Raw genomic sequence first — 21,933 nt, forward strand, 5'->3', positions numbered from 1 at the left:
TGGCTTTTGTATTATCATTGGATTTTGAATCCCAAGGAAGTTACATCCTTTAGATAGATTAACCTCTTTGTGTCCTAGTTTCCTTTTCTTTAAATAGAGATAATAATACAGGTGGAGAGGAGTGTTTGGCCAAGTAGTTAGAATGCCTGGATTTGAATCTGGACTCCGACTCCTGATTCTAGCTCCCTGCTAATGCAGGCCCTGGGAGGCAGCTGGTGATGGCTCAAGGAGTTGAGCTCCTAGCACCTATGTGAGAGACACAAATGGAATAACCAGCTTCCTGCTTCACCCTGTCCTAGGCCTGGCCCAGTCCTAGCTGCTGTGGGCATTTGGGGAGTGAACCAGAGCGTGGGAGTTCCCCATGTTCAAGTGGGTGGCAAGAAATCAAGTACTTGAGCCATCACCTGCTGTCTCCCAGGGTGTGCATTAGCAGGAAGCTGGAATCCGAAAACAGGCCAGGACGCCAACTGAGGTGTCTAACATTGGATGTGAGCATCCCAAACAGTATCTTAACTGCTGCACCATACACCCACCAAAGGAGGAATAACTTCTAATACAGGTCCTTGTTATCAGAAGACGCAGCACCTTGTGTTGGTTTTTCTTTGCTAGCAGGGTAGACCTGTTGCCAGGCAACAATACAGTTAAATGTTCTGTAAGATTTGATCAGAAGGTCCTTTCTTATTCCAAGTTTATACAGACATTCTCCCCTGTAGAACTTTTGTGCTTTTATTTTAATTCCCCTCACATTTTAACATTTGATATAATTGGTGTACATCCCTTTGTTTGGTGTTAGGTTCACCTCCTTACAGATGCCTACTCTATTGTTCCAGCACTATTAAGGGAATGGCCCGACTTTCCACCATTGGCTGTAATAGTGCCTTTATTACATAATGCATTTCCATAAGTAATTTGGACTATTTCTAGACTTTATATTATACGCAGAGTACAATATTAATAATCGTAAGCAGGAGAGCTTGATAGGGATGCCTTTGGTTTCTTCCAATAAAGATTATGTTGGCATTTGGTCTGAGACAGGTATAGTAAGAAATTATTCATCTATTCCTCTTTTATTGAGAATTTCTTTATTTTGGTATCTAGGGTGGTTATTGAATTTTGTCACATGCTTTTCAGTATCCATGGAGATAATCACATGAGAGACAGTAAATATTAGTAGATTTTCTAGAGTTAAGCCATCCATACTCATGTATTCCTGTGGGAAAAGCCTTCATAGTCATAAATTGCCATTAGATTCTGAAATCGTGTACAACAAAGGATACCCCCTACCCCTCACCCCTGCCATCTTGCTTAACAGCAAGCTCCCCAAGGCTGCCCAATATACCAACAGCCCATAATAGTCTTTGTGTGCCTGTTGCACTGTAACTTGCTATCCAATAATAGTTGCTTTTGCCAAAAATCTGCTGAGCTGCCTTTTTAGGCTTCCTGATAAAACTAGACAGAGCTGGCTGCAGCCATCATTATAACTGCAGCCTGTGTACATCAACTCAGACTGACTACAGAGTTACCTTGGGGTTATGATATTAAGTGACATAACTCTTGAGATGTTGCATGCCACTCATGTGGGAGAACTGGATTGAGTTCCCAGTTCCTAGGTTTAGTGTGACCCAGTGCTGGTTATTGCAGGCATCTGGAGGAGGGAAACAGAGGATGGAAGATCTTTCACCAATGATTTAATAAATCAGGCCTATGTAAGGAAGTTCTCATAAAACCCGAGGACTGGGCTCAGAGAGTGTGCAGGTTGCTAAACAGCTGTAGGTGCTACAAGGGTGGAGCACCTGGAGAGAGCATGGAGACTCTTCCTTTCCTCCCGTATCTTGCTCTGTGCACCTCTTTCATCTGGCTGCTCCTGAGTTGTATCCTTTTATAATACATTGGTAATCCAGTAAGCAAATTGTTTTCCTGAATTCTATGAGCTGTTCTAGCAAGTGTTAAAACTGAAGAGGGGGATTGTAGGAACTTCCTCTTTACAGCTGGTTGAGCAGAAGCGCAGGTGTTAATGTGGACTTGCCACTGATATTTTCAGGGGGCAGTGGGTTTGAGCCCTTAAGTTTTGAGGTATGGGCTAATCTCAGGTAGACAGTGTTAGAAATGCAGGACTTCTAGTTGGTGTCTGGAGCGTTGCAGGGTGGGAGAAAAAAACCCACACATTTGATGTCTGTAGTGGTTAAGTGGGTGTGACTGTTGAGAGTGAAAAACAGATGAAACAGGAGTTTGCCTTTCATACGGGAAGCAATACAAGCCGGGCATCAAAAACAGGTCACGCTTTGACATCATGTTCCAGAATTTGAGGGCTGCCCATCCTTTCACTGGCATCTGCAAAGTCATCACAATGTTAATCTGGAAAGTCAGAATCAATCAGAAGCAGCTAATGTGGATTTTTTCAGCATGAGAAGAAAATAATATACAAGATATCCCATGGAAATTTCCTAAGTTTCCGAAGAAAGCAGAAAACATTTATACTTTATTTTAGTTTAAAACTGGCTTGGAAATCTACCTTGAATGATCTAAATCTACTCTACTATAAGAATAACAATAAGCCACAAAAATTAACAAATTATAGACAAGGCAAAGAAAGAAGCAGTTTAGACTTGCTGCAAGCAAGAATTTAAAAGAGAAAAACATCAGTTGTTGAATTATCTTCACTGTCAGCCTGCTAATGCTGCTTGTGATATGTCTTTTTATTGTCACCATCTGATGAGGTATATTAAGTCAGAAACACAGCAAGACTTAAAAATCACCAGTGAAGAGTACACTTGCTCTAGAGATTATAAGGAAGGCATTAGCTATAGATAAGGTAAGAAATGCACCAAAAATGGTAAATTTGTTTAATATTACCCAATTGCACTATTTTCTATGAGTCCAGATGATGGATAAATAGGTTAACAATATTTACATGGGAGTGAGTATTCGGCACAGCAGCTAAGACGCTGCTTTGGATGCCCACATCTCATGTTGCAGTGTCTGGATTTCAAGTCCTGGCTCTGCTGCTAAGTCCAGCTTCTTTCTGATGTTCAGTCTGAGAGGCAGCAGTGATGGCTCGAGGACTTCCGTAGGTCCCTGCCTCCTACATGGGAGACCTGGGCTGAATTCCTGCCTCCTGGCTCTGGCATGGCCCATCCCTGCTCTGTCTCTGGACATCTGGGGAGTAAACCAGTGGGTGTGAGTTCTTTATGTGTGTGTGAGAGAGAAAGTGTGTGTGTGTGTCTGTCTGTCTCTGCCTTTCAAATAAAGAAAATTATATGTGTATTAATTATCCAAACTGCCTCTACAATTTTTTCCCTGTACTTTTGGCTGTGGGCTATTTGAGTATCTCCTTTTATGGCAATATTTTTGGTATAACGCTTTCTGTAGAAAATGTGGAAATATCATTCAGTCTTGCCTCCACAATGCATTTCCGGTTCTTTCCACATTTTTCAGTTTTAGTAACCTAAGAGACCTCTGGCTTTATACCCTTCTTTTGGCGTTGGTACATCAGTATAATGGGTGAGTAAATTATTTCAGGAAGCCATTCCTACCCTCAGAATGACTAACAGTGACATATCTCCACATAGAACTGATGAGATAAAAAAAAAAAAAAATCCCCTGTAGCATGCATTACTAACTTTACTTTTCTTACCTACATCCCCAAAATGTCTGCTGTCCCTGCAATGAACTAACTAGACATAAGAGAACTTGTGACAGAGGAGTTATTGGAGTGGAAAAGTCAATGACTGAAGGACTGAAGGATTCCTGAAATAAAATGGATTTATTGAACTGTGACAGATGCTACCAGAAGGAAAGGACTGGTCTTGGACACGTTTCCACAACTACCAGCTGCAAAGCTAGAGAGCACTTGGAAATGCGTCTGCTGGGCCTAGAAACCAAGAGCACTTTTAGAATGAAAATTTGGGGAAGTGTAAGTTGCTCACACTGAACCTATGTAAGCTGTAGATAAGAGGGCTAGGATAATGCAAAGTGGGGAATGTTTAGGTATAGGAGGGCAGTCTGTAAGGAGAAGTAACTTGTTACTGGATTGGCCAGGATGGTACGTAGTGGCACACAGTGAACTGCCACCTGGAATTTGAGCCAAAATTTTAACATATGTACAAGAAAACAGAATAGTTATTTTGTTGATTTGGCCAGCAGCTGTTGGCTGATTAATATTTCAAGGATCACGAAGTGATGAGGATGCTGAGCTCCCACAGCCTGCTCCAGGAGTAGCAGCCCCACATGACATCCAGGCATGGAGTTTGCTGAGTGGCTGCAGTCAGTGCCGAGTGGTTCCTCGTCAGCTGCTCTGTGCTAAGTGGATCATGGATTCGAATGAAGGAGTGGGCTCTTAGAAGAGGAACCTGGCCGGCGCCGTGGCTCAATAGGCTAATCCTCCGCCTGTGGCACCAGCACCCCAGGTTCTAGTCCTGGTCGGGGTGCCGGATTCTGTCCCGGTTGCTCCTCTTCCAGGCCAGCTCTCTGCTGTGGCCAGGGAGTGCAGTGGAGGATGGCCCAAGTGCTTGGGCCCTGCACCCACATGGGAGACCAGGAGAAGCACCTGGCTTCTGGCTTTGGATCAGCCCCATGCGCCAGCCACAGCGCAACGGCCACGGCGGCCATTGGAGGGTGAACCAATGGCAAAGGAAGACCTTTCTCTCTGTCTCTCTCTCTCACTGTCCACTCTGCCTATCAAAAAAAAAAAAAAAAAAAAAAAGGAAGAAGAAGAAGAGGAACCTAACTGTGCATTGGCATCAGTGTTGACTCTGAGTACAGCAGAGTCCTTAAGGGAAATGAAAGAGCTACTCTGATGAGAAACATCACAAAACAGACAACCTTGATTTCCTAGTCCCTGAAAGGCAACCAGTGAAGGTGTCCTGTCAAACCAAAGTCCTTGCTTGGATCCCAGTTGTCTTGATTTGTCTGCATCCTGCTGGTTCACTGAATCCCTCCTATTCTAGGAAGCACTGAGGCTTTTCCCGATTGTAGAGCCAAGATATGGAGAGGGAAACGGAGGATACCCTCCTGTCTGTCTTGCTTGTAGCACATCTACAGAGGCAGAGGTTTCTGTGAATCACTCCTACGGATATAGACATAACGGAGAGACGACCCCAAACCTGTGATTTATGGCGAATCTCCACTCCTAGCCTGCCTGGTAGCAAGGGCTGAGATTAGGAATTTTGCATATTTGTTGTTTTTCACTTTTAGAAGCCTGTGGTCTAGAAATGGAATTCATGGTTTCTATAACCCTTTCTCATATATTGAGTATATTTTTTTCTGATTTTTTGAGTTGTTCTTTATAAATGTTTTTAATCACCACCTTGATAAATGAAATCTATCCCCTTTTTTAAAAAAGAGTTTTATTTATTTATTTGAAAGTCAGAATTACACAGAGAGAGGAGAGGCAGAGAGAGAGAGGTCTTCCATCGGCTGGTTCACTCCCCAGGTGGCCTCATCAGCTGGAGCTACGCCAATCTGAAGCCAGCAGCCAGGAGCTTCTTCTGGGTCTCCCACATGGGTACAAGGGCCCAAGGACTTGGGCCATCTTATACTACTTTCCCAAGCCATAGGATAGAGTTGGATCAGAAGTAGAGCAGCCAGACTTGAACCGGCACCCATATGGGATGCCGGCACCCATATGGGATACTGGCGCTTCAAGCCAGGGTATTAACCCACTGCGCCACAGCACTAGCCCAATCTATACTTTTCTATAAAAAAATGTCAAGGATTGTATCCTTTTGTATTAGATGGTTTTATCATATTTATTATAGACTTAATTGTTGAATATCTGGACTATCTTGTGCTATTATAAATGATGATATGACAAACACCTTTCTTAATACAATTTTGAGCTTTTTTTTTAGACTAAAGACTCAGCAGGGAAATTGGAGGTCAAAGAATAAAAAGTATACACTAAGTAAATAATTGTTTACTTAATGATATTATTTACTTAATGAAAATGAATCTTGATGAAGAATGGGATGGGAGAGGGAGTGGGAGCTGGGATGGTTGTGGGTGGGAGGGTGGTTATTGGAGCAAAAAAAGCTGCTATAATCCAAAAGTTGTACTTTGGAAATTTGTATTTATTAAATAAATGTTAAAAAAAAAAGAAAAAAAAAGAATACACAGCTTCAGATTTTGAATAACATGACAAATTATGCTCCAGAGGGGCATCCCCAGTCATACGCTCACCAGGAAGGCATAGGCATTAGCCCATACGCAATTTGCTATATTAAACACTCTTTATAGGTAAATATTGATGTCTTGATTTTTAGTCTGTTTCATTATTAGTGAGATTAGAATATGCTTTCTTTTATTTGTTGGTGACTTGGATTTATTTTGCTAAGTAAGGTCCTTTTGCTTTTTACTTGTTAAACTTATTATTCAGTGAAAAAAAAAACACTTTTTAAAATTCTCACCGACTTTTAATGTGTGGAGAACAAAAAGAGATAATGAGCCTTAAATTAGAAGTGACTATTTAACATGAATTTTGGTGTGCTTTTAAATGTAGAAAAGAAAGAAATGTAGAGAAAGAAAAGAACAAAGGAGAGACGAAGAAAATATGATGGCTAAGAATTACTTTCGGCTGTTGCCGCGGCTCACTAGGCTAATCCTCCGCCTTGCGGCGCTGGCACACCAGGTTCTAGTCCCAGTCGGGGTGCCGGATTCTGTCCCGATTGCCCCTCTTCCAGTCCAGCTCTCTGCTGTGGCCAGGGAGTGCAGTGGAGGATGGCCCAAGTGCTTGGGTCCTGCACCCCATGGGAGACCAGGAGGAAGCACCTGGCTCCTGGCTTCGGACCAGCGCAACGCCGGCCATGGCGGCCATTTGGGGAGTGAACCAATGGAAGGAAGACCTTCCCATCTCAAAAATTGTATTTCTTTAAAATATCGTATGTGGGGCTGGGCGCTGTGGCGCAGCGGGTTAAGGCCCTGACCTGAAGCACCAGCATCCCATATGGGCGCCAGTTCGAGTCCCGGCTGCTCCTCTTCCGATCCAACTCTCTGCTATGGCCTGGGAAAGCAGTAGAAGATGGCCCAAGGCTGGCGCCGTGGCTCAATAGGCTAATCCTCCGCCTGCGGCGCCAACTCACTGGGTTCTAGTCCCCGTCAGGGCGCCGGATTCTGTCCCAGTTGCCCCTCTTCCAGGCCAGCCCTCTGCTGTGGCCCGGAAGTGCAGTGGAGGATGACCCAAGTGCTTGGACCCTGCACCCGCATGGGAGACCAGGAGAAGCACCTGCGCCGGCTGCATAGGTTTCATCAGAAATGCCCAAAAGTGGCCTGCAGACCAGTCTCTGTCGAACCACACTATAGAAACACTGCCTGGTGAGAAAACAGTGCTGTGCATCCGTGCTAAGTTTTTCAGCCCTCTCTCTAGGCAAGTGGAATATATTGGACTACAACTGTAGTTTCCATTAGTTTGCATACAAAATCATCTGATAATGTAAACAATGTCTGCCTACACTTTATCAGCTGGGGGCTAAGCAGGGGGATTCCATGGGGAGAGGGAGATTCTTGCTGCTTACCCACATCCCACTAAGAGAAGGACAGGGACTAGCTATTAACTGAACACTCAACATGTTCCCATCACAGTTGCTCTTAGAGGTTGGTGTTCCTCATCCAAATGTTCCAAAGTTGCAAATTGTGAGGCCCAGAAAACCCTGTTAGCGAAGTACCCAAGGTTCCAGGGCCACAGTTTAGCAGCCCTAAAACCAGCCCTCTTCTCTAAGCCAGCAGCTCCACGCTGACAGCCATTCACAGCTTTGTTGTCAGAGGACCATGCCAGTAAGCATTTTACATTGTCAGGTCACTTTAATTACTCAAAATAATTATATAAAAATGGAGTTTTGTATTAGTGCCATAAATGGAAACCTAGTATCACTGATCATAACTACAGCATAATTATAAAAATCTCTATGACAATACACAAATTTTTCAGCTCATCCTGAGGCTGTGTCTATCCCATTGTGATTTTAAAAAGATTTTTCAGTCCTGGTGGTCAATCCCAATTTCCCCCTTGCCCCAAACCCTCTCTGTAAGATCTGAAGGCTGCTTATCAAGGAAGTGTGAAGGGCTTATCCTCAAGTCTGGCCTAGGACTGTCCCCTCCCAACTCCAGGAATGTAATACTTTTCCTCTTGCAGAGAGTGATAAGCATGCATATTTTAGGAAACTCTGAACAGAATGCTTCCTACCCATCCCTTCTAAGAAAAAAGAGCATACTAAACCCAAATGTGGCTGAGGGACCAAAATACCAATAGTTCAGTTCTGAGACAGATGAATTACTCCAGTCACTCCGTAATGACTTTGGAAAAACACAAAGGGCTAATGTATCCTTTTTTAGCAGATAACGTTTCTCTTCTAAAGCTCTCCACAGTGACATTTATTTATTTTTAGAGTCCTGTGGTTAGCTCACTGGACCAGGCTTGATTGATCTTTTCATTTCTGCTCTCTTTAATGTGGAAGGCAATTGCTACAGCTGAATCAGCTGTGTCGTGAACCCAACGAGTGGCCACCAACATAAATGGCTTAGTGATGCCTTGTACTTTTGTTTCGTGGGCGGTCATCATTTCTCTCCGATTCATTCAGAATCGAGGAGGAAAAATTCTTTCTTCTTGCAATGAGTTTTCTTTGGAACATAAGTTGTTAAATGTTTTCTGATTGAAAACCTTGTTGTTGTTAGATGTAGACTATTCCTCTTGGATATTGCAGGTCTCTATTTCCTGTTATGTTTTTTTTAAAAGATTTATTTCTTTATTTGAAAGGCAGAGGAAAGAGAATGAGAGAGAGAGAGAGAAAGAGAGAGAGAGAGAGAGAAGCACTAGGCATCCACTGGTTCATTCCCCAAATGACCACAATGGCTGGGGATGGGCCAGGCCAAAGCCAGGAGCCCAGAACTCCATCTGTGACTCCCACAAGGTTGGCAGGAGCCCAGATACTTGGGCCCTCTCCTGGTGCTTTTGTCAGGTGCAGTAGCAGGGGAAGAGGGTGCCAGCATTGCAAGTGGAGGCTTAACCCGCTACACTGGCCCTTAATTCCTGTTCTGTGCTACTGAATGAGGTGGGTTTGCTGCTGATTGCTCCCAATCTGCAGTGCTAGTGTTTTGAGAGGAGAAGGATTTGTTACTGTCTATCTAGCACAGAGCAGGAGAAATGACTCAAATCTGTTTGCTTGATCAGGGGTCTGGAGTCAGGCTCATGGACTTGGTGGGAGAAAAGCAGGCATGTGGAAAAGTCTAGCCAGGCAGATGTTTTTTTAAGATTTATTTATTTATTTGAAAGGCAGAATTACAGAGAGGCAGAGGCAGAGAGAGACAGAGGTCTTCTTATCTGCTGGTTTATTCCCCAGGTGGCTGCAACAGTCAGAGCTGGGCCTACTGAAGCCAGGAGCCAGGAGCTTCCTCCAGGTCTCCCACATGGATGCAGAGGCCCAAGCACTTGGGCCATCTTCTACCGCTTTCCTAGGCCATAGCAGAGAGCTGGATTGAAAGTGGCGCAGCGGAACTGGCACCCATATGGAATGCCAGCCGTGCAGGCAGCGGCTTTATGCACTATGCCAGGCAAGTTTTGATTAGAGGGGCTTGGGATCAGGCCAGTATGGTAAGATGGACTCTAAATCTGGATCTCAGTGTTCAACAGTCTTCTTGTTTCTAAAAGGTCTCCAGTGTATTTATATTCTGGAGTTAACCGGCTTGTTTGTTTGTTTGTTTGTTTTTTGGCTTTACAAGCTAGATTTTCCTTCTTCTGCGCATGCCTGAGTGACATACAGTTCCCTCATGAGTGGCCATGTCCTAAAAATCAGGGACTTAAAAAATATGGTCAGACCCAATGTTAAAGCATAAAGTAAGAAAATTTTCAGGAAAAGAATGGAGAAGGATCACAACAGGTTTTAAAGTCTTGGGTGTGAGGGCAAACCCAGTAAAAGGGCAGTCCAATATCAACTTCAGATGCTCTTGTTAAAAGTTGCTAGATTGCGTGCCACTGGAACTAGGAATCATGGTTTCCACTTTTCCAGAGCTCTGTTTTTTTTTGCATACCATTATTTCTTTTTTCTTTCTTATGTGGAATACTGTTTAAGAAAATGATTCTTTGAAGGTGCAAAGAGAATCATGAAGCAAAGAGGCCCTAATTCTGGAAGGAGTGAGGCTCAAGGCATTAGACTAGCGATAAGGAGGAAATACTTTGACAGACTGGAAGACAGAGAAACAAACACCAGTTCTAAGTGGCAAATTTTATCATCGTTACTGTATCCAGGTCTATGGCTCCCAGGATGTTTTTGACCTACTTGCTTGTTCTTTGCAGAATTAAATAATTTTTCTCTTTGTCTCTCTGCCTTTGAAAAATAAATAAATAAATAAACCTGAACAAGGGCAGGATAAATCCGCAGGACTGATTGGATAGATTCACCTCTCATGAAGAGAAACAATTGAGAAGCTGTTCTGGTAGACAATATTCAGATGGCCAAATAGGAACTTTAATGCGGAAGTCCACTCCATAGGAATGATATAAGGAGCTGTTAATTAACCTTATGAGAAATACAACAACTAGTTCAGACTGTGTTTTGAAAATAATGGCTGAGGGAGGGGGTTGTGGCTTAGCAGGTTAAGCTACCACTTGGGAAACCTAATCCCATGTTGGACTGCCACGTTCAAATCCTGGCTTCTCCAGGCTCCTGATCCAGCTTCCTGGTAGTGCCTGGAAGGCAGTCTCTGCTCCCAGTTTCAGCTCCAGAACCCACATGCTACCTATAAGATCCTGTCTGATTCCATTCTTAGACAATGGGTTCTCTCCCCAGCCTTCCCAAGGTGAAGATTTAATGTTTAATTATCTCATTTTCAGTAGAAAAATTGTTAATTCAGGAAGAATCTCACCAACTTTCACATAGTTATCACTTGTAAGTGCTTGCAAACCTTTCTTATTCATTCCTCAAGAGCTAAGTAAAATGCCTTCAATGCACAGGAAGCACTCAGCCCACAAATGAGATACATAGTATGCACCAGTTGTTTGGAAATTAGATACTTTTTTATCTAAACAACGATTCCTGGAGAACCTACTGTGTTCCATATACTTTTCCATCAAAGCAATAAGAGTATATTATATACTCATTAAACTCCGGAGTCAGCTCATTAAAGTTTTTACCTAACACAAAGCCAAACTGTGCACAAATTATGCAAGCCATATGTCTGAGCTACTTGATAAGAAGGAAGGGAGAAGGAGGGGAATAATAGAATTTTCATTCCCTGTCAAGGCAGCTGACTTAGCCCTAGGACCAATGATTAGTGACTCATTATTTTGGACTCGGATCTATTCTAAATGCCTTATGTAAAGGAATTTGTTCAGCCATACATGTTGTCACTCATCTTCCAAACCCTTTCTTAATTCTTTGAGTCCCCCTCTCCAGGTTGCCAGGGCCCATGTCTTGACCTGCGCCCTCTGCTCTGAAAGTTTTAACCTTTCAAGATGCTCCAAAGTCCAAAATTCCATATTCTGTAGTTTTTGCTCATCAAAAACTCCCATCACCTCAGTTGCTGATCTCAGGTGCTAGAAAGGAACTTTTCAGGAATGCTCTTATTTTCAGCAAGTATATCCCATAGGCCGGCACCACGGCTCACTAGGCTAATCCTCCACCTTGCGGGGCTGGCACACCGGGTTCTAGTCCCAGTTGGGGTGCCGGATTCTGTCCCGGTTGCCCCTCTTCCAGACCAGCTCTCTGCTGTGGCCAGGGAGTGCAGTGGAGGATGGCCCAAGTGCTTGGGTCCTGCACCCCATGGGAGACCAGGATAAGCACCTGGCTCCTGCCATCGGATCAGCGCGGTGCGCTGGCCACAGCGCGCCTACCGCGGTGGCCATTGGAGGGTGAACCAACAGCAAAAGGAAGACCTTTCTCTCTGTCTCTCTCTCACTGTCCACTCTGCCTGTCAAAAAAAAAAAAAGAAAAAAGAAAGAAAGAAAGAAAGAAAGAAAGAAAGAAAGAAAGAAAGAAAGAAAGAAAGAAAGAAAGAAAAGGAGTGTATGTGGCTCGTGATTCTGGAGACGCGGAAGTCCAAGAACATGGCACTAGCGACTGCTAGCACCTGGTAAGGGCTTTCTTGCTGCCTCATAACTTGGCAGAGGGCTTCACAGGGTGAGAGAGAGTGAGCTGCTAGCTCAAGTTTCTCTTCCTCTTCTGATGAAGTCACTAACGTCACCACTCTGATGACCAAATGCCATTACTACATGAATTTGGGAATCAAGTTTCCAACATATGAATTTTGGGAGACACATTCAGACGATAGCAGTAATGTTGTGAAAGGAATGCGAGACTCTGCAGTCAGGGCTGTTGTTGTTGCTAACATGTGACACCTGTATCTCCTGATTACTGGCTGACACATACGATAATTAATTTACATGTACCATCTTTTGGAGGGCTGTAAGTGGAAAAGGAAATCTTAACATCAATTTATACAAAGCCTTAGCCCTGGATAGTGTTTTGTATCTCAGTTGATGATGATGAAAGTGAAATACAGCCTTCAAAGACAGCAGACGCTCATTTTTCATTGTCATCTTTTCTTGGAAATAACTCTCTGATGTATGAATGAATGTTTGAGATAACTTTCTGATGTAAGAATGAATTATTCCACAAAGGATGATCTTTCCTCATCAGTCTTATCTTTCAAAAAGAAAGGGTAAGACCCCATTAGTCTTTGTCTTCTCCAAATTAATAATACAGATGCCAAAATAATGACATCATTTCAACTCAATTTCCACTTTTATTATAGTGAAACTGCTCATGTATTTTCCATGGGAAAATGGGAGCTTCACTGGAAGAAAAATAATGCAAGTATTAGGTACTTCCTGTTATAGAAAAGGGATGATTGTATCTCATTTCTTTATGTTTTTTCTAATGTACTTATGAAATTACATGCAATAAAATATTAGTCCATCATAGAATTGCTGACTAAATTGGAGAGTTTGCTTTTAGAGATTCTTCTTATTTACCATCCCATTAAACAAGGCTTATTTCCTGGCCAGATTATGTCACTATTAGCTTAACTTTTATGGCTCTTGTCACATTATAATTAATTATTTGTGTTATTATTTATGTAATCTCTCTATTAGTTTGCAAACTGCATGAGGAATTTTCTTTTCTGTTCAGCTTCATATTCTGTACCCTTACTCCTATGATTATAGCCCCTGGTACACAGTAGACCTTGTAAATACAATAATCATATGTCAGGTAAACAAAGATATCACTAAGCACCTGAGATAAGTTCATTGTGATAGCTGAGCCATACATTTGCAAAGTTTCTTGGCAGGTAAGTCCAAAGGGAAAACTTATTGGGCTATATGACTTTTGTTCTAACTAATAATAGCATGTACATCAAGAGAAAATTTTCCTTGAACTGAGCTAAAAGACACGGAGTAACAGAGATAGCCATATCTGTGATTTGGAGAATAACTGCATGCTATCCAAGAGAATTATTTTATGAACCTTCCCTAAGAGCTTACATTACATTTACCTAATGTGAAAGTTTTTGCTGATAATAAAGTACATGACCCAAGTACATTGATGAAAGTTAACCAAGACAGTATGTAGTCGTCGTTTAATTGCATAAGCTTTGAGTCAGAAACATCTGGGTTTGCATCCTTCCAATATCATTTATAAGCTTTGTGATCAGGGCAATTTACTCATTCCCTCTGAGCCCGTTTTCATTATGTGTAAAATGTGTCATTAATCTCTAATCATATTTTGTGTGACTTAGATAACTTATATAACCCTTCAAACAGTAACTGATTACACGTTTTATTAGCGAATAACATAGAAGTAAAACTAGAGGAATCTAAAAAATAAACAATAACCATAACTATAAAACAGTTTCTGTCCATCTCAAAGGCTTAAGTAAGCGTTATGCGAGTGGAGTCTGTCAACGAAATCTTGACTGAGTGTTTCTGGCAAGTGCAGAAATTAGAGACATTTTGTACCGAGGATTACTGAGCTATGCTTTAGAGCCTCAGTATTATGGAGCAAATTTGTTCTGCTAGGAAAGAAAACAATCCTGACATATTTTCACCCATATAGAATTTCTACTCAATTGATTACAAGTGCAGATGGCAAGAGTGCTTCTAGATAATATCAAGCTCTTTTATGAAAAATGTAAATACTTGAGTGAAGTTTTCAAATTCTGTGCCACATGACAAGAAAGGAAAGCAGAAAATTGTGTCACCTGATGGCCTCCCAAGCTGGCAAATGAATTCAGACACCTTTAAGGTCCATTTAAGGGCTCTGTTAAATGTTTGCAAACTTCAGTACTCTCATTTACTCAGTACACACTGCATACATGTATTGAATTATCACACTGTACCCCATAAATATGTACAATCTCTATAGGCCAGTTTTAATATGTTGCAAAGTATCTACAAAATGCAACTCTGAATTTGGGTGTAATGTCCACCAAGACATTTGAAACAGTTAACCAATAGGAATGTTTCTGAGGATGATTTTGTTAACAAGAAGTCAGAGTATTGTGAACAACATAGAAGAGTGCTCACCTTCCTGCTTCCTATAGGAAACATCTATTCTAATCATCTATTAGTCATTAAAATGAAATGAGTCGGCTGGCGCCGTGGCTCACTAGGCTAATCCTCCGCCTGCGGTGCCGGTACCCCAGGTTCTAGTCCCGGTTGCTCCTCTGCCAGTCCAGCTCTCTGCTGTGGCCCTGGAGGGCAGTGGAGGATGGCCCAGGTGCTTGGACCCTGCACCTGCATGGGAGACCAGGAGGAAGCACCTGGCTCCTGGCTTCGGATCGGCGCAGCACACTGGCCATAGTGGCCATTTGGGGGGTGAACCAACAGAAGGAAGACCTTCCTCTCTGTCCCTCTCTCTCACTGTCTAACTCTGCCTGTCACCAAAAAGAAAAGAAAAAAAAAATGAGTTTATGACATAGCTTTTATTCCTATCTGTATTCTCAATATCATGGTATAAAGCATAACAATCATAAGGGTTTAAATGTTTCAGAACCTTTTTTTTTTTTTTTGACAGGCAGAGTGGATAGTGAGAGAGAGAGAGAGACAGAGAGAAAGGTCTTCCTTTTTGCCGTTGGTTCACCCTCCAATGGCCGCTGCGGCCGGCACATCTCGCTGATCCAATGGCAGGAGCCAGGTGCTTCTCCTGGTCTCCCATGCGGGTGCAGGGCCCAAGCACTTGGGCCATGCTCCACTGCCTTCCCGGGCCATAGCAGAGAGCTGGACTGGAAGAGGGGCAACCGGGACAGAATCCGGCACCCTGACCAGGACTAGAACCCGGTGTGCCGGCGCCGCAAGGCGGAGGATTAGCCTGTTAAGCCACGGCGCCAGCCAAGAACCTTACAGATTATCGAAGAAAGCTGACATAGTATAAAGCACTGACTAATTTATAATTTGGAAGTGAGAATAGAGCACACCTGGATTTCATCTCAGCTACACCCATATGATTCAGAGTAAAAAGTAATTTTATTCTTATTCTGTATCCTTCATTTAGGACAAGAAAAAAAATTCTGATGCTCAAAATTCTTTTCCTAGGGTTTCTTGCTTTAGATGAAGTAACTGATTAGCTCTTCCAGAACTATGCTGCCTATTCTGAGCCATTAGCCGCACGTGGCTATCTAAATGAAAACTGAAATTAGTTAAAATTAAATTAAACTCTGAGCACAATAGTAGAAATTGTCAGAGCTTGGGAGGTTTAATCAGAGCCTGGACTTCATCTTCTGTTGGGGGGATTACAAGAAAGTTACAGAGAAATGGAGACTTTGGATGGAAGAATATTATCAGACAAGGGACCATGTCTGGACTGCTGCCAAATGCAAACTTTACTTTTTAGTTCTTGTTTTTGCAGTTCTCAATTTCAGAAGACTGAAAGGAGCTCCTTTCAAATTGGGCCCTGGTTGGTAGGAAATTCACAAGTATTGGGAAACATGTTTTGGGAACAATAGTTTTCACGAGTTGGGGCAGAAACACAGAGTATCAAGGCTGAGCTTCCCTTTGCTCCTTAGGATGAAGGGTCTGTATTTTATGCTTAGGGGAAAAGTTCAAACAATGCTAGTGCACAGTTCTAGTAATGAATGGCCACACACACACACCCCTCATGCACCCGAACACAACTGCATGTTCCTCACATACACAGGCAATAGCCCAAGCCTCTGGGAGCAGAGCTCTGAACCATTTAACTAGAAATGGGAAACATATCAAGTTCAAATAACAGGAAAACAACCATTAAAAAAAAAAAACCCAGAACACACCCAATAAAGTAAATATCTGGACTTCCCTCTTCTCCCCTCTCTCTCCTTGGATGTATTTTGTTAGTGACCAGCTGGAGTCAACTCTTTGAATAATTTTAATGAGGGCAGGGGGGCTGGCAGATTTCAGACCCATTGGTAATGGAATAGCATCTCATGGAAGACCAAGAGAGGAGAGGGAGAATTCCATAAAGTTGGAAGCTTTTTGCAAATCTAAAGTGACGTTTAATTTCCAAATGGGATCATTCTTCATCATTCTGCCCCTTCTGTAGATCCAGGTATCTTAGGCAGGATGGGAAGACGGGATCAAAAGCATCAACAGAGAGAAAAATAATGATTTATTACCATGCAACCTTATTTGTTATTAAGTCAGATGAGATTTAGGAACAACAACAACAAAAAATTAGGTTCCTTTCTCACTGCTTTTCTCGTTTTCTCTAAAACTCTCATTTTTAAGAATAAAGATTATTTCTCAGTGTGTGCCAGGCACTGAGTAAACCACTTTCATGATTTTGTTTCATCCTTGTAACTCTTTTTTTTTTGTTTTGTTTTGTTTTTTTGACAGGCAGAGTTAGACAGGGAGAGAGAGAGAGGGAGAGGGAGAGAGAGAGAGAAAGATCTTCCTTCCGTTGGTTCACCCCCCAAATGGCTGCCACGACCAGCGCGCTACGCCGATCCAAAGCAAGGAGCCAGGTGCTTCCTCCTGGTCTCCCATGCGGGTGCAGGGACGCAAGCACTTGGGCCATCCTCCACTGCACTCCAGGGCCACAGCAGAGAGCTGGACTGGCAGAGGAGCAACCGGGACAGAACCGGCGCCCCAACCGGGACTAGAACCCGGGGTGCTGGCACCACAGGCAGAGGATTAGCCTTCTGAGCCACGGCACCAGCCCATCCTTGTAACTCTTGAGCAGTAAGTAGCAGAACCAGGATAACAAGCTCACATATTTCTACCTTTTAGCCAGAGTACCACTGTGTATGATGTGTAACCCACTAGGAAGCAGCACTTCCGCCGCCCCTAATTACCAGAGGCACGGAGGCCCTGAACAACAAACAATAGAAAGTTTGCTTTGAGAGATTTTCATCTTTGAACTCCTAATCAGCATGGGTCCCTTCCTACCATTCTCAGTTCAGACAGGACCCCCACTGACTACACATACACACTAGACTTTGATGTTGGTCTCCACCCAAAACTCTGTGACCAGGAGCAGCTGCCCCTACACTCATGCCTGAGGAAGGTTCAGCGTGGGGCAGGTCTCACATTTTATACATCGGATTTTTCTTTTCTCTACATCCCATTGGAATCTACATGATTATTTGAAGCTTTACCTAACACTGCTACTACTAAAAGGAATTATAGGATCTGAAGGAAAATAATTTTAAATTGTGTGAAATGTAGCTATTCTTCATAGTCAAGACCAGAAATTGGCACACTTTTTCTGCAAAGAGCCATGTAGTAAACAGTTCAGTCATGCTATCTCTTTTGCAAGAATCCAACTCTGTCAGAGTAGTGTAGAAAAATTAGCCAGAGATAATATACAAACAAATGGATGTGACTGTGTTCCAATAAAACTTTACTTAACAGAAAAAAATAGGCATTGGGGCTGAGTTTGGCGTGTGACCTATATTGTGCCTGTCGTGAACTAGACCAAAGCTGCCCAGTAGAAATATAATGCAAGCCATAAAAGTAACTTAAAAATGTTTAGTAGCCACATGAAATTTTAAGAAAGAGAAATGGACTTTTGACCCAGTGGTTAAGACGCTGATCGGGATGCCTGTGTCCCATTTTGGACTTCACGGGTTTGATACAGAGCTCTGGTTCCTGCCACAGCTTTCTGAACATCTACACCCTTGGAGGCACTGGTTGATGCCTCAAGTGACTGGGTTCCTGCTACCCATATAGGAGATCTGGATTGAGTTTCTGGCTCCCAGCTTTGCCTTCAGGCCAGCCCCAGGCCACTACAGACATTTGGGAAGTGAACCAGAGGATGGGGGCTCCATCTCTCTCTTTCTTTTCCCTACCTACCTCTCTCTCTCTCTGCCTCTCAAATAACTTTTTTAAGGGAAAGAGAAATGGGTGAAAGTAATATTAATATTTTACTTTACCCAATATATAAAAATATTATCATTTAACATATAATTAATATTAAAAATTATAGATGAAGTATCTTAAATTCTTTGTGCTTCTGAAATCCAATGGGGATTTTACACTTACTTCACACTAACAACATTTCACCTGCTCAGTAGCACATGTGGGTGGTGGTTGCTGTGTGGGACCAGGTAGTTCAGGACTCCTGGTAGGTATCTCTAATTCCCCATCTTGTTCCTGTTTCCCTGGGCCTACCCATCTACATATTCATGCTCTATCCACAGGCCGTCCCAGGAACCTTATTCCTTCCCCTGCGTCCAAGTTACGTAGGGGGACTGCCTTGGTGCTGCCAGTGGTAGGTCTTCATCATTCCAAATCCCCTAGAACAGTGTATGTGTGTATGCAGAGGGCCTGGGGGTGTCTCAGGAGAAGTGCCCAGCAATTTAAGTTCTTAAAGGCAGGCAGAGTATGTGTGGACACAGCTAAGCCTGGCATCTTCGGAGGTTTCTTCGTCAGAATGAATTCTTTTTACCCACCCCACCCTTACCCCCCAATTATCCAGAGAATAACGGTTGCTACAGCTTTGCCCTGTGGGATTCCTAGAAACACGGATTCCTTCCATCAGGTTATTCCATTACCTGTTGGGGCATGTCCTCATCTGCCTTGTTGAAGACTGTGAGCCCCGAAGCTAGACCGTACCTAAGGCAGGAAGCACAAGGAAAACATGGGGAAGGCACAGCCAGTGTCTTAAAACCCAAACGCAGTGGTGAGCGTTTGGTGCAGAGGTGAAGACACCACTTGGGACACCTGTGTGCCATATTGGAGTACCTGATTTGAATCCTAACTCCTCTAGTTCTAATCCAGCTTCCTGGAAATGCGAACCCTGGGATGCAACAACGATGACTCAAGTACCTGTGTCCTTGCAACCCACCATGGGAGACCAGATGGAATTCTGGACTACTGTTTTAAGTCAGGCCCAACCTTGGCTGCTGCAGGCATTTGGGGCAGTGAACCAGTGGATGGAAGATTTCCTGCTGTTTGTCTTTCTGTGTTGCTCTGCCTTTTAAATAAAGTGAAAATAAATTTAAAAATAAGAAAAACGGGGCTGGCGCTGTGGCATAGCGGGTAAAGCTGCCGCCTACAGTGCCGGCATCCCCTATAGGCTCTGGTTCAAGTCTTGGTTGTTCCACTTCTGATCCAGCTCTCTGCTATGGCCTGGGAAAACAGTATAAGATGGCCCAAGTCCTTGGGCGCCTGTACCCACGTGGGAGACCAGGAAGAAGCTCCTGGCTCCTGGCTTCAGACTGGCACAGCTCCAGCCATTGCGGCCAACTGGGGAGTGAACCAGCGGATGGAAGACCTGTCTCTCTCTCTCTCTCTCTCTCTCTCTCTGCCTCTCCTCCTCTCTCTGTGTAACTCTGACTTTCAAATAAATAAATAAATATTTTTAAAAAATAAAAAAGTAAGTAAAACAAGTCCAGGCACATCACACATTGTTTCTCTTCATGCTCTATTGTCAGGATCTTAGTAACACAGCCACACCTCAGTGTGCTTGAGAAAGCTGGGGAAGTAGTTCAGGAAGGCAGCCGTACACCCAGGAAGGCCAGGAGAATGAATTTTCATAGCAAATAATGCCTGCCTAGAGATATTCTCCTTCCAAGGTTGTCTGGGCTGTGGCTGTGTGGCAGTCAGTCTTCTAATTTCAACTTCATTATCTTTCTTAATTATTTTAATAGTCTAATGAATAGAAATTATTTCTGTTTCACAGATGAGGACATTGAGGCCTTAGGTTATGTAACATTCATAGTATTTTTACAGAACATTTTCCCTTTTGTTATGTTTACTTGGGCTTATCTTCAACTAGATCATAAACTATGTTCCCAACATTACAAAATTCATCATCTAAATATTGCTGTGATTTAACAAAATTTTGGCAAGAAAATAAATGAATTAACAATGAACATATATGTATGTGCTGATGCCAGAAACTGATAGAAGCAGATTTCTTACTACCTTCAGGTAAATTCATAAGAACTAATGTTTTAAAAGCTACTAGGGCCAGCTTTGTGGCGTAGCAGGTAAAGCTACCACTTGTGATTCTGGCTTCCCAAATGGGTGCTGGTTTGTATTCTGGGTGCTCCGCTTCCGATCCAATTCTCAGTTAATGGCCTAGGAAGGCAGCTGAGGATTGCCCAAGTGCTTGGGCCCTTGTGCAGGGTAAACTGTATGATAGGTCCCTTGTGAAATCCTCACAAAATGCTTAGGTAAACAGCATGTAATTATTCACTTATTCAGAAGGTTATTCAGAAAGATTAAGTTACTTGTCCAGGTTTACTGAGGTAGGGAAGGCGGGACTCTGGAATTTCAAGTCACTGTCTGTTGGCTTCCAAAGTATCTTCTTTTAAAATGTAAACATTCAGAAAAGCTGTCTGGTTTCCCTATTTATTTACAATTCAAACAAATGTTTCATCCAAAAGAATAATTGCTTCTTTTAGAATAGCATGGTTAGCATGATGCTGGTTCAAAATTCCTTTATGAAATATCTCATTTGATCCTCTAGGACTAGCTGGTAGAAAAAGCAGGACTTGCTAAACTGGTTTCACTGATGAGGCAATTGAGATAAAAGAATTTGTTGACTTGACCACGGCCATGCAATCAGTTTATAACGTTGTTGCAGCCATGATCTGAGCTTTCTGAATCCAAGAATCAGCCTTTTGGGGGGTACTTCATTATTGTTTCTTCCCTTTCTGATCAATTCATTTAGATGGAATTATTTCATTTAACCAAAGACCTCTGGGGCATAGCCTCCCAGGTTAGTGTGAGGGTCACTGCTCTCAGATCACAAGGCCTGGATTTGAGTAAAGATTTAGTCCCTTACTAGCTGATGTGGTTGAAGTGTGTGCCCTAATAGTTCACCTGTTGGGAGTTTGGTCCCCAGTGTGGCAACATTAAGAGCTGGTGGAACCTTTAGGAAGTGGCATGTAGCGTAAGGTGGTTAAATCTTTGGGAGCTCTGCCCTTGGAAGGTGTTAATGTAATTCTCAGAAAACCTTGGTTTTTCTCACAAGAATAGGTGGTTATAAAGTCACACACACACACACACATACACACACAAATACACACACACACACTTGAATCTTCTGCACATGGCCAAATTCCTTTTCTCCTTATCTACCACAGTGAGATGCAGCTAAGAGGGCCCTTCTCAGAGCCCAGACAGACAGACATCCAATCTTGCACTTTTCAGCCCCCAAAACCATGAGGTAAGTAAACCTCTTTTCTTTATGAAATACCCAACCTGGGGCCGGCGCTGTGGCATAGCAAGTAAAGCCACCACCTGCAGTGCCAGCATCCCATATCGGTGCTGGTTCAAGTCCTGGCTACTCCACTTCCGACCCAGCTCTCTCCTATGGCCTGGGAAAGCAGTAGAAGATGGCCCAAGCCCCTGGGCCTCTGCACCTGCATGGGAGACCCAGAAGAAGCTCCTGGCTTCAAATCAGCGCAGCTCCAGCCGTTGAGGCCAATTGGGGAGTGAACCAGCGGATGGAAGAGCTCTCTCTCTGCCTCTCCTCTCTCTGTGTAACTCTGACTTTTAAAAAAAAAAAAAAAAAAAAAGAT

At 43.0% G+C, this 21,933-nt stretch overlaps 1 protein-coding gene across 1 annotated transcript in view; it reads left to right on the forward strand.

Moving 5' to 3' along the window:
* BBS10 (Bardet-Biedl syndrome 10) overlaps positions 1-21,559 on the forward strand; it is a 213,453-nt gene extending 191,894 nt beyond the window's left edge. Inside the window, exon 7 of the transcript XR_009866996.1 lies at positions 21,496-21,559. The gene's annotated coding sequence lies outside the window, so the exon portion shown is untranslated. The remainder of the gene's footprint in view (positions 1-21,495) is intronic.
* The last annotated feature ends 374 nt before the right edge of the window (positions 21,560-21,933 follow it).

Source organism: Lepus europaeus, chromosome 10 (assembly GCF_033115175.1).
Source record: "Lepus europaeus isolate LE1 chromosome 10, mLepTim1.pri, whole genome shotgun sequence".
Lineage (NCBI taxonomy): Eukaryota > Metazoa > Chordata > Mammalia > Lagomorpha > Leporidae > Lepus > Lepus europaeus.